A 12772-nucleotide genomic window follows, 5' to 3' on the forward strand; every position below is an offset into this window, starting at 1 on the left:
AAAGCTGTTGCAAAGTCTTATTTTCCCCCAGAGAGCCCTGTTTTCTCTGGCAACGACGTCCCATCTTTGTCTAGCACGTGGCACAGCCTGGGCACCACCGACAGCGACAAGACATGAGGGCTGGGGCAGCCTGGTGATCGGTACCTTAGCCAGCCTGGTGAGAACAGAACAGCTACAATGGCCCCAAATCTGCACTTGGGGCCATGGCTGCAAGTTGTGTGGCCTGGTAACGTTGATACAAAGCAACACAAACAGACACACCCAGGGTGCAGTTAATACCGGAGCTGCCTGACTGCCCAGTTGCTGAAGGTGAGAAATGCACGTCAGATTCCACTGGCTTTAAAGAGCTCCGGCCGTGCTCTGGAGTATCACCACTACTTCCAGCTTCTGCAGCACGAAGCCTGATGGTGTCACAGCCCTGCAGTCAGGGACAGTGTGTCCCTGGACACTAATTTATTACATACTATTCTAAATGCTCAGCATTGCAATGACACTGTGACGGTTCTCGGGGTACCCAGCACTGTGAGTCATCTTGTTACCCCTGGCTCCAGACTAGTGCGGGAGACTCGCTTGTTCTTGGCTGGGTGGCAGCTCCTATCAGCCACTCCCTCTCCACTGGGCTATGCCAGCCCTGGCTCTGCCTTGCTGGTTAATATGTGTGCCCCAGGCCTCAAGACCCTCTGACTCGTCCCCCTGTGATATCCAGCCCCTGACACTGGCTACTCACAGAAATCCCAGACCCTCTGCCCCCAACGGTGCCGTGTACCCCAGTTGACTAGGTTTATCTTAAATCACCATTCCTGTATAGCACACAGCACTTGTGAGCATGTACAATACAACAAAAGTAGGTTGATTTAAGAAAGAATAAAGCTTTAACTAGAAACAAGAGAGCCTGGTGGAAACAAATGGTTACAATACAAAACAAAATCACAAAACACCAACCTCAGCCTGCTCTGATTAACAGTTCCCTTTCCTAGCTAATAGAATCATAGAATCATAGAATATCAGAGTTGGAAGGGACCTCAAGAGGTCATCTAGTCCAACCCCCTGCTCAAAGCAGGACCAATTCCCAGCTAAATCATCCCAGCCAGGGCTTTGTCAAGCCGGGCCTTAAAAACCTCCAAGGAAGGAGACTCCACCACCTCCCTAGGTAACGCATTCCAGTGTTTCACCACCCTCCTAGTGAAATAGTGTTTCCTGATATCCAACCTGGACCTCCCCCACTGCAACTTGAGACCATTGCTCGGTCTTATAAATAAAGTCGGTCCTTCTCCCCTCCCCACAACACTCAGTTTGTTGCTGAGCTGGCTGGCTTCCCAGGAGTCCAAAAGGCCATGAAAACAGCCCTGCTCCCCAAAGGGTTTCCTTAGTGAATGGATACAGGGTGCGTCTCCCTCTTCTGTGTTATAGTGAAAACAGCCAGGGCAAACCCCAGCCTTGTTATGCGTTTCCTTTTTCACCTTCAAGTGGTTTCACTTGTTTGCTGTTGCATCTGGTGTTTTTTTCCATTGAACATACTTGTATTGCACAAGGCTACACAACTGAGCCATGCATTACATCACCAGCTAAAAAGGACGGGGTGACACCACCACACTGCCTGAATGGGCCATCACACATTATCCCCTGGGTCTAATTTCTAGCCCCCAGTCTATAAAGCACACTTTCAATATAAATACGTTACTCGCCGCGGGGGCTACGCCGCGACGAGTAGGAGGGCCGCTGCGGTGCGCACACTTTCAATATAAATACGTTACTCCTTAAATATTACCCATACATACATCGCGTAATGATTGTGATGCTTGACAAGTTCTGAGCTTTCTGTAGCTACCTGTGACTCTTCACGGATAAATAGCCTGCAAGACATGTGTTTGGTGTAGTGGGTTTGTCAGGTCTGAGGTGAGAGTTGTTTGCAAAGCTCAGGGGACCCTTTGCTAAGGGGCGTCTGTGTGACCCCTCCGCCCTGACATTGATGCAGTAGGTTAGCCTGCGGGTGCAGGTCTGGGCTCTCTTTTCTGGCCAGGGTGTCTCCTACCCCGTTTGCTTTCCCTTTGATGTGCACAGTCTCCAGGTGCTGTTCCTGCAGCCCTATGCCCCAGCGCAATGCCTAGAGCTGGTACCTTTGGGCTTGACTGGGGAGTGATCTGTTAACACCCTCATTTTCTGTTGCACAGCGAATGTTTGACTGCCCCATTGCGCACTCATTCTCTGACAGGGTAGTTTTGTTCAGTTGGGGGTGTATGCAAGAATGCAATGGGGTGGTTTTTGTTGCTCTCCCCTCTTTGCATTAGAACTGCCCCCAGTCTGGTATTGGATGCAGCTAGATTGACCAGACGTCCCGATAAGATTGGGACTGTCCCGATTTTTAGCTGTTTGTCCCGCATCCCGATCGATCTCTGGTTGGGACGCAATTTGTCCCGATATTTTGTTGTTGTTGTTGTTGCTCCGCCGGCAGCACACTTCCCCCACCCCCACCCCCACCCCGGTGTCTCGATATGCTCTTCCTCTGATCTGGTCACCCTAGATGCAGCCGTACCCAATGTTAATTGATCCTCACCACCCCCACTGCAGGCAGCACTAATAAGCCCATTCTACAAATGGGAAAACTGAGTTACTCAAGGCTGCACAAGTCAGTGGCCGAGTCAGGAGCAGAGCCCAGGATTCCTGACGCTCAGGCCTGCGCTTATCTGCTAGACACTGCTCTGTCTCTGGCCATGAGCACGTAGGTATGACACCGCTGGGGGAGTGATCACATGCCCTCACTACAACAGCCTACGTAACAGCCAACGTGGTAATGCCGTGAGGCTTTGGAAACCAAGAAGAAAAATCGGTAGCTGGTGAGACGGTCTTGTAACGGTGCTTGTGGCCTAGAAGTCCTCACAAATATTCATTACGGTGGATCAACCAGGTCCCTCTGATGTGAAAGGGGAGGTGGGCTGTGGATTTCTGTGGCATCTAGGGGTGTTGGGCACACACTGAATTTCAAAGGTATAAAGGGAACACAAGGGTCATGCTCAGGTTAAATGCACATGTGGTCTGGGCAGCATTTGAATGAACTTCCCCCTTGTGATCAGCTTCCTCCTGGTTACAAAGGGTGTGTTTAGTTTGAACAAAGGGGGAAAGAGGCTGCTAAGTATTTTTTGCATAGGGCAAACCGCAGCATAAATAAGAAAGGATCAGGGAGCGAGGGTCAACCGTCAGGGCATAACTGCCCCCAGATTTTCTGTGCTGCTCTGATGTTGGGCACAAAATCAGGGGCAATACCAGGGGTGCAGGAACCTGTTTGTTGTTTAGCAAAACCACCCTGTTGTGTGCAACGTCACCCTGACGCCCTCTGGGTGTGTTACACAACAGAAGACATTTCTCCAAAGGCCTTGGAATGCTGCCCCACTGGCTCTGGGGACCTCAGCCAGGGGAAGGCACATGGGGAGCGGGCTATTCTTAGCAGCAGCCGTGGGAAGGCGTGCCCCGGAAGAGCGTCATTGCCACTGAAGCCCTGATAAGCTTTTTCCATAACACCCATGCTGTAACCCGGGCCTCTGTCTGTGAGAGGAACCCGTCGCTAGCTGCAGGGGTGACGGGAGGGCCGGAGGGGCTGTGTTCCTCCACCCACAGCGCGCTCAGTCAGGGTCCCCCTGAGGATTTTCTGGCTGAGCCAGAAAGGGCTTGATTTCCAGCTGCCAGGCTGGCAGTGAGAGAAACCCGGCCAGTTTCATTCATTCAAAAGTGTGGAGACTTCTATCACTGTTTAAACGTGGCTTAGAGTGGCCTAGCTGGCCCAGATAAGTGTGTCCACACACAGACCTGTACTGCTTTCTCAGCATCACACCTTGAGCAAAACCGGAGCAAGGTCAGAGTGTCGCCAAGCCCCATCTGCAGGGCTGAAGCCACAAGGAAATGCTGCAGGAGTTCCCCCGGCCTTGCGCTGCGCTGAGCCAACGCTGTTCGCTATGACCGCAAAGGTTAAACTGCCAGGATTAAAAATATCCAAAGGCCACATCGAGGAACGGGGGGACCCTGGCCCCTTAACAAAGCAGGACTCCTGGGATGCAGGGACTCAACCTGTGGCCAGTGGAAGAGAAGGGGAGTTTTGTTAGGGATATCAATGGGTCCTGATCCCCGAATTGCTCAAATTAAAACGGACACTGAAACTGACCCGGCTGGAAGCAGCTGCCTGCCACAGGCTACTGCCGCCCCGACACGTTCAAATCCAGCTCGGCCTGTAGCCTACACTGGCTCCTGAATCTCCAGTCCTGCCACTCCCACAGAGCACAAGGCCTCGAGCACCGCTGGGCAGCAGGTCGGATATATCACCGCCTCAGGCACCGCCCTGCTGCCGGCCCCGGGGAGAGACTTGCTCCAGGGCAGTAGCTGAGCCCCCAGATCAGTTTGTAAAACTCCGGCCAGGCTCAGATTCTGCAGAGATACACGCCACGGGAAGCGCTGCAGAAGCCCACCTGCCCTGCTTGAGTTCAATTAACGGGAAATCTTCCAGGTTGCCCCCTTCCTCTGCAGCCTCCTGCTGCGGCATGAGAGCAAGAAAGTGAACCTGTCTAGAAACCACAGCCACACTTGGCCAGGCAACACCCAGGAAAAGATTACTTCATAACAACAGCTGCTAGGCAACCGTGACCCACGCCGTGGATTACAGCACAACCAAGGAGTTTACGTCTACGGCGTATCTTGTGTCTCATTGGCTCAGTGTATTGTCAGTCGCCCTGCCACTGGTGGCGTTTGTTGGGGTGGCGTCATTCCAGCCCACGATGGGATTGTCTCCGGCCCAGAGCACGCTCCAGCCGGCTCTCCGGCTCAGGCAGTTGAATTGATTTCTGGCCATTAAATAAGTGTTTGAACATTCTTCTGTTTCACAGATTTTAAGAGCAGAAGAGACTATCATGATAATCTCATTTGATTTCAGGCATAACGCAGGCCGGAGAACCTCACCCAGGAATTTCTGTAGTTCGTTATGAGATTCTTAGCGATTCTAAACGGGGCTACCGTGAAGAGGCTATTTTGATGGATTCGTTAATATCAGCACAGGGCTTTGAGAGCGGATCTGTGCTAGCCAGAGGGCAGGGACTGCTCCAGTTAAGGTTGCAACTGCCTCTTTTGAGTTGATCTTAACTTTCACCTTTTGGACTGAAATTGTCCAGGTTTAGGGTCTGGTAAAAAACAGAAAAAAAAAGAAAAAGTTGAGCCATTTTGGAGTAGAAGGGGGGTGGGGAGATGAACTTCTCCTACTACCAAAGAAACCCCCCAAAAACATACAAAGTTGTTCCGATTAACTTTACAGCTAAAACTCCTGCGCGTAAGAAGCTAAATATGGCAAGGACCTAGCTGTTCTTGAGGAGAAAGGCCTTTGAGAGCTGTGGTGTACCTGAATTTGATTTGACTGAGTGGTGACCCTTTGACAATTGCCTGCTGTTCACACGCAGGCCCGTTTGCACAAGGTTTTTCACTAGCTCTGCCTCCACGCAGGGTGACCAGATTGCAAGTGTGAAAAATAGAGGCACATCTGTTTTCGGAGAGGAAGGGGGCATATAGTTGCTTATCGGAGACAAAGCCCCTAATATTGGGAGGTCTGGTCTGGTCACCCTACCTCTGCAGCTCACTTAGGCCCCGGCCCGACTCTGCAAAGCTTTACGCACTCGGGGTAGCCTCCCTGAAGTCAGTGAAACTACCAGTAGAGTGTCACCTCCTCCCAATTGAGTCCGACGAGACTTGGTATTTTTCTTAAATCTCAACGCCTCAGAGAGAACCCTGGGACTGTGGGCAACTCTCAGCTTTCATTTGAGTTTTTAAAAAGACAAACCATTCTAGCTCTCGTTGCTGCAGAGAAAAGCTTGAAAAGGCGACCCCTAAAGGCTCAAAAACCAGCAGGCAAGTCTCCACAAAACCCACAGTTCTTCGGTTTAAAGAGCTCATTATTTCAGGAGGCTTGGCCCAAGATTTTTGGGCACCTGGAGTTGGCAGTAACTTGATCCCGCAAGCTGAGCGTTGTAGCCATGCAGACCCCAGTGGAAATACTCACCTGGGTAACAGTACTAATATCCAGCTCTTACCGACCACCATCCTTCCAAGACTTCACAGGATCAGGGCCATACAGAACTTTTCATCCATGGATCTCAAAGCACTTCACAAAGTTGGTCAGTATCATCCCTGTTTTACAGATGGGGAAACTGAGGCACGGAGGGGTGACATGGCTTGTCCAAGGTCATCTGGCAGGCCACTACCGGAGCTGGGCCTAGAACCCACCCTGAGTCCTTGACTCGTGCTCTAGCCACCAGCCCCTGCCTCTCTGTCAGACAGTAATCTATCAACATTAAAAGAGCTGTAGTAATAAAGACACTCCCATGCATTTCAGGCTTTTTCCCTTACTGGGCTTTAAAAAAAAAGATAGGATCACTTTTTATTTATAGTCCAAACTTAGCAAAAAGGAAACACTCCACGTACACGGTGACAAGTGCATCTGATTTCAGCGTCTCACTAATCGGAGGTTCTATTTGTAACACAATGAATTTTGGTTTTTTATCCATTCTATATTAGTTTTACCCAGACAGTGTCCAAGTGACCCAGCCAACAATAACCAAGCGAGAAGTGCCAGGCCGACACAGATTTCTATTTCACGCTAAAGAAAGTGCCTTTGAAAAACCATCCCTACTTTGAAGGAGTCCGTCCCTCTGTCGTGTCCCTGCTGCTGCCTGTCGCGTAGCGTGTGGGAATCTACGTGCCACATGCCAGAACGCAGCCAGGGCTCCCTCTGCAAACCCTGCTGAGAGAAATGGGAACTCGCACAGTCCCTGCAGGCTGCATCCTGTCGCCAGGACCCGGCCCTGTCTGTTCAGAGAGGCCCAGCCCCGGAAAAAGCTACAACAATGGAGCTCATACAGCTGGTCATTGTTGATCTCTCTCCTGGCAGCGGAGCGTCCTGACCTACTTTAGCAAGAGTAGAGTAAGAGGCCTTGGGCACCCTGAGATTCCCGCTCTTGGCTTCCACCCTTGTCAGGATACCGCTTGGGATAACTGGCCAGACTCACCTTCCGGGCTGGACTCTTACCCCCAAGAGAATTAGGCGGATTGCTTGTTAAGCACTCCCCCTGTGCTCAGCCCTGGACACAGACACACAGCCCAAGCCTGACCGCATTGACACCAATAGAAAAAAATCCTGTTGGCTTCTCCAGCAGCAGGTCCACGTCCCAGTGCACTAGGCATGGACGTGACGTGACTGAGGCCCTGGGATGTGCTGGAGGAGTCATCCGCCCTGGGCTGCTCGTGGGTGTTGCAGAGAAATAGATGCCATCCTCCCTCGGGCCCTGCACTCGGGAACAGGAACACGGAGCCCCTCACGCCTGGAGGAATTAGCTCTGTGGAGAGGTGGCTGGGTGGGAGCCGGGACTGCCATCCAACCACCCGTGGTGCATTGAGCTCCTGGCTTTTCCCAGAGCCGAGCTGCTGGGGCAGCATGGAGAGATTGGCAGCTGCTGTCTTAGCCACACATGGGAGAACAGCAGGGGGGGTAGCTTCTGGCCTCCGTGCTCCTTCACTTACCCCCGACCAAATTTGCACCATGCATAACTCCCACTGCTGGAGATACACTGGGGTGCGGGAGAGACAATCACAGAAGGGAACTGCGTGTTTCCCTCGTGCATCAGCACTTCCACCCACACCCCAACTCACTCCCACGCTCTCCCTTCGAGCACAGCCCCCGCTCGACAGCTCCCCGGGGGGAACAGCCACGTATGACACCCCGCTCTGCTCATGACATCACCTCCCTGTTCAAACCCGTCATCCTGCACCTGGGCTCCGTGGGTGGAAAGGCTGCATCCGAGGGCCAATGGGCTGAGAGACACGGCACGGCCAGCGCTTGTTAACGTTGCTACACTTGGCCGGTATGGCAACTGTTGCTAAGTAGCACAGGAATTGGGGCTGCGAGCCAGAGGGGTCACTTATGAACCCGATAGAAGACAGGGAAGCAGATTACAGTATTTTCACAGCCACAATAAATGGAGGCAGAACAGGAGTTCAGCACCAAAAGGTCAATCACGTGCCATGGAGCTAGATTCACACCCAGTGACTCATGCGTTTGTTACATAAAGGGGGGGAAGGGCAAAGAGGGAGGGAAGGGGGAAAGTAGACTGAAAAGCAGGAGGGGGATTGCTCTGTGGGCTCTGGCACCCTGGCGGGGACCGAAAACTCACTGCTGGGCTGGACACGCACTGCGAGAAGCTATCCAGAACTGGCCCCGTGTGGGGTTCGGGGCGCCCAGGAGTGCCGCTCTAACAGTCGGCCTCACTAAGGGCAGGAGGCCAGGGCTTGATACAGTCCAGGGAAAATACCTTGACATGCCATTTGTACTGCTAAAAATGAGCCATCGTTGGTCTCAGAATAAACTCCCCCAAAAGCCAGAAAGCAGCCTCCACCGGTCCAGCCAGCCGGCCTTTGCTTAGCCTGCACAGACATACTCCCGCGGGGCTCCGCAGGACGCAGCACGGCCAGGCGCTGGTTAATAATTAAAGCAAAGAAACCCGCAGCCTGTTGTTTAATCTGTGCCTCAAGCACCCACCTAGAGTTGGTCCTTCTGCACGGAGCGCTGAGCGGCACCGGGCAGCGTTTATACCCAGGCGCCTGGAGGACAAAGGCACTGCTGTCCTGGGATCCGGCAGCACCCGGCCGCTCAGCCTGGGGAGAAGGGTCAGGGCTTTGGCCAAGCCGTACTGGGCAGTAGAGCGGTGCTGGAGCCATGCTGACGCGTTCAGCGTGGCAGGCTCCACGCTGCAGCTCAGGCTAACAGCTCAGAGGAAGATGGAGCTGGCCCTAGCTTTAATGTAAGGCAGGATTTTCACAGGCATCAAAGTAGCTTGAGAGCAAAAGTGCCCATAGATGCTTTAGAAAACCCCACTCAATCAGGGCCCCCCGGGGGTGGGGTGGGGGGGCAGCAAGTGGGGCAATTTGCCCCAGGCCCCGCAGGGGCCCCCACGAGAATATAGTATTTTATAGTATTGAAACTTTTTTTTATGGAAGGGCCCCCCAAAATTGCTTTGCCCCAGGCCCCCTGAATCCTCTGTGCGGCCCTGCACTCAACTTCCTCTACCCCCAGTTCACGCTCAGGCCTTCAGAAAGTCGGGGGGGGGGGGGCAGGTTTTAATGACAGGCCAAAGCCTTTCCAGGTGAGGCAGTGGGATTAAGAGTATCAGTACCTCATTATCGCTGTTAGGAACTCAGAGGCGAGATGGTGACTCAATCGCTATTTTAAAGGGTGGAACCCCCCATCCCACCCCCACCCCCTCGAGTTCTGAATCACTGGCACTGTAAATAGTGACAATTTCGAAGCGAGGCACAGAACTGCTGTCTGATGAAGGGACTCAGCCCCTGGGATAATTGCTGGATGGGCGGGCGAGGAAGCTGGGATTCAGGAAAGCTTGATTCAGCGTGCTCAGCTGTGCCACTGCTTCCTCACGTGGCCTTGAGCAAGTCACCCAACTTCTCCACACCCCAATCTCCTCCGCTGTGCTATGCCACTGGTTACCCACCTTCACAAGGCAGAGTGAGATCCACACTTGTAGCGCAGTTAATGGATGGCTCCTGGGCCCAGATCCCTAAGCACCACCTCCACTCACTGCCCTGCTGAAGTCACAAGGCAAGGGAGGACGCGTTGTGACAGAGCGATGGCTGTAGGTGAACAGGCCCCATTCACGATGAGAGCAGGGTGCAAATCTGACTTCTGTCCAAGCAGCTTTATGGTCGCTGCTCTAGATCTCCATTCCCTCTACCAGGACAAAGCTCTTTGGAAGTTGTCTGCCCATTTCCCCCTTTGATGGAGCTTGAGAAGGGGTCAACTGATATTTTCTTACCCCAGAAGAATCCTGTAAGCTGAGCTGTTGAGATCTTTGATGTCCACAAATGGCAGCACTCAGAATTCAGAGCACTTACACAGGGGAGAGTCCACCTGAGTGCAGATCTGTGCTGGGCAAACTCCCCCACTGCACATGGAGCAGACCCCGGAGCACCCGTCCCAGCCCAGGAACGGCCAGCGCTCCAGGAACAAAGCCAGTCACGGGTTTGGGGAAGGGTGAAAGCAGAGATTTGTCTCAGCTCAGTCAACTTTGCACCATTGCTTGCGGAGTGAAAATGGAGGGCCTCAAAGGCAGAGTTCTATTTAGATATATACTTCCTGCTCATTCACTAGCACCCTCAGCTCCCCCCTTCCCTCTCTGGCAAGCAAATCTTTGGAGGACCTGAACATTAAGGCCACTGGAGGCTATGCCCAGCCTCAGTTCTTACTGCCCCCAATGAAGGGAATGCCAACAGCTCAGCCTCCTCATGCCAACCCTCCTCCTCTTGGCCCAGCTCTGGGGTGGAGAATAGTGCAGCGGCTACTCGAATTCAGCTCTTCCAATGATCTTGCACCAGGCACTCAGAGAGCCCGGACAGAAAGCAGTAATGATTTCACATTTAAAGCCAGGGAAAAAAAGTAAAGTATTCATTAAACGAAGCATTTTAGTAATTACGACTCTTCTGTCCTTTGCTGGATGAATTACCCTCGAGAGGGAAGCTTCTGCTACTATCAAAGAAATCAACTGCGACTCATGTGCTTTGCCTGCTTTAAGCAATCAGTATGTGATTGAAACTGATAAACATCAGAGGTCTTTGGCAGTTTCATGAGGAGCCAGGAGTACGGCCTGGATCTAGTCACAAGGAGCCGGGGGCTGCTGCTCACATTGCAGAACAGGGTCATCTCTTTTGGACAGGGAATGGATTTTTTCCAGCAACAACTGAAAAATCCCAAAGCCAAAAACAGTTGGTTTGTTTCAAACCAAAACTGAATTTTCAGCTCCCCTCCCCCCCCCCGCACAAAACAAGATGATCAGGGATGCACCCCCTGGTGTGGGTGTCCCTAAATCTCCGATTGCCAGAAGCTGGAGCTGAATCACTTGATGACTGCCCAGTTCTGTTCATTCCCTCTGAAGCATTGGCACTGACCAGTCGGACACAGGATACTGGGCTAGCTGGACCATTGGTCTGAGCCAATATGGCCGCACTGATGTAAACAAATCTCATTTTGTATCAAAAACACCTGACACAGAGACAAAGATTCCCCCCCCTCAGGTTTTTGTTTACAGCACGGGTCGGCAGCCTTTTAGGAGTGGCGTGCCAAGCCTTCATTTCTTCACTCTGATTAATGGAAGGTTTCGCATGCCAGTAATACATTTTCACAAGGTCTCTTTCTATAAGTCTATAATATATAACTAAACTATTGTTGATTGTAAAGTAAATAAGGTTTTTAAAATGTTTAAGAAGCTTCATTTAAAATTAAATTAAAATGCAGAGCCCCCCGGACCGGTGGCCAGGATCCGGGTAGCCTGAGTGCTGCCTTCGGCACGCGTGCCATAGGTTGCCTACCCCTGCTCTCTAGCTTACTAGCGATCATTTCCCCCCTCAACAAATTCAAGACTCAAAATTCCTCTCATGCCCTTGGACCAAAAATAAATAAATAAATAAATAAATAAAGCCACCCCCATGGACCAAGAGCTAAGGGAACTCAGCAGGACGTGAGCACAAGCCCGACTGTCCTACACAGGCTAGAGAGATGGATTTTGATTAGGCAAATCTACTTGCAGGGGCATGAGTGCTGCACAGCTTCTGCTACCGCACAGCCACTAAACCAGAGTCCAAGGTGTAACTTTGATCTCCTTCCCACGGACAACCGCCGACGTTGGTATCTCTGATGTTCACAAACGGTAGCATCAGGTCTCCTCTCCGTACCCCCGGTGCAGAGTAAGCCCTCTGGACGGGTACAGCCATGTGTCTGCTCCCAGCTCCACACTCACCCTCCACTGACTTTCTTCCTCCATTTGCACAAGCAGCAATTTCAATGTCCTGCTGCTCCCACTTGGCAGTAAAAGTGACACAATCTGGCCAGATTCACTGTCCGGCACAGAGAAAAGTAATCAAGGGTTAGGAAGAGCGCGCAGGCAAGCAGGACACAGGGGCGGGTGACCAGAAGAGAAAAGGGGGGTGAGGGGCAGAGAGAAAGACATGGCACTTGTAAGAGAGATGACAGAGGTGGGGAACTAGAAGGTCTTTGGGGCGTCAAACATTTTGCATCTGTGACAATCAGACAAACTTTTCCCCAGCAGGGGTTCCCAACCTCCTGCCCTACTCATGACCCAATTCCTAGCAGCTGGGCAGAGTCACCAGCAGCTCTCTGCTTTCCCGGCGTCAGGCGGGGCTCGTGGCTGCTGTTCTCACTAATCAGCTAGGAATCAGAAAGGCCTCGGGAGCCCTGTGTGCTCCCTGCTCAGGGCTGTACCACCACCCTCCCCTCCGTGCAGAAACAGGGCTCGCTCCCCGCCCCATGTGCAGGCTGAGAACTGGAACGCTAAGCCCTGGCCCAATGCCCTGAGACCGAGGGATAAACCATTCCAGCCAGGGCTTTCGAACGCTCCAAGCTGGTGCTTAGGTGAAGGCAATTCCCCCCTCAACGCCTGCAAGGTGATACTTTTAATAGCTTTACGGTAATGCAATTATGTGAACTTAGGCAGGCTGCCCTGTCACTGACACTCAAGGCGTCTAAGGCAAGTTCTCAGCCTCTCTGAGCCGAAAGGGCCGAGATACCGAATTCAAACGCCTGGCTCTGGAGAGACCTGGCACACCTCAGCCAATGAAGGCAGCTGTGCATCCGCACAGATCTGCTGCCTCCACCCCCAGCTTCCGTGTCAGCGCGCTGTTAGCCAGCCGGGCTCAGCGGCAGAGAGGCGAGCGAAAAACCCCCGAC

The sequence above is a fragment of the Malaclemys terrapin genome, chromosome 12 (genome assembly GCF_027887155.1).
Source record: "Malaclemys terrapin pileata isolate rMalTer1 chromosome 12, rMalTer1.hap1, whole genome shotgun sequence".
Lineage (NCBI taxonomy): Eukaryota > Metazoa > Chordata > Testudines > Emydidae > Malaclemys > Malaclemys terrapin.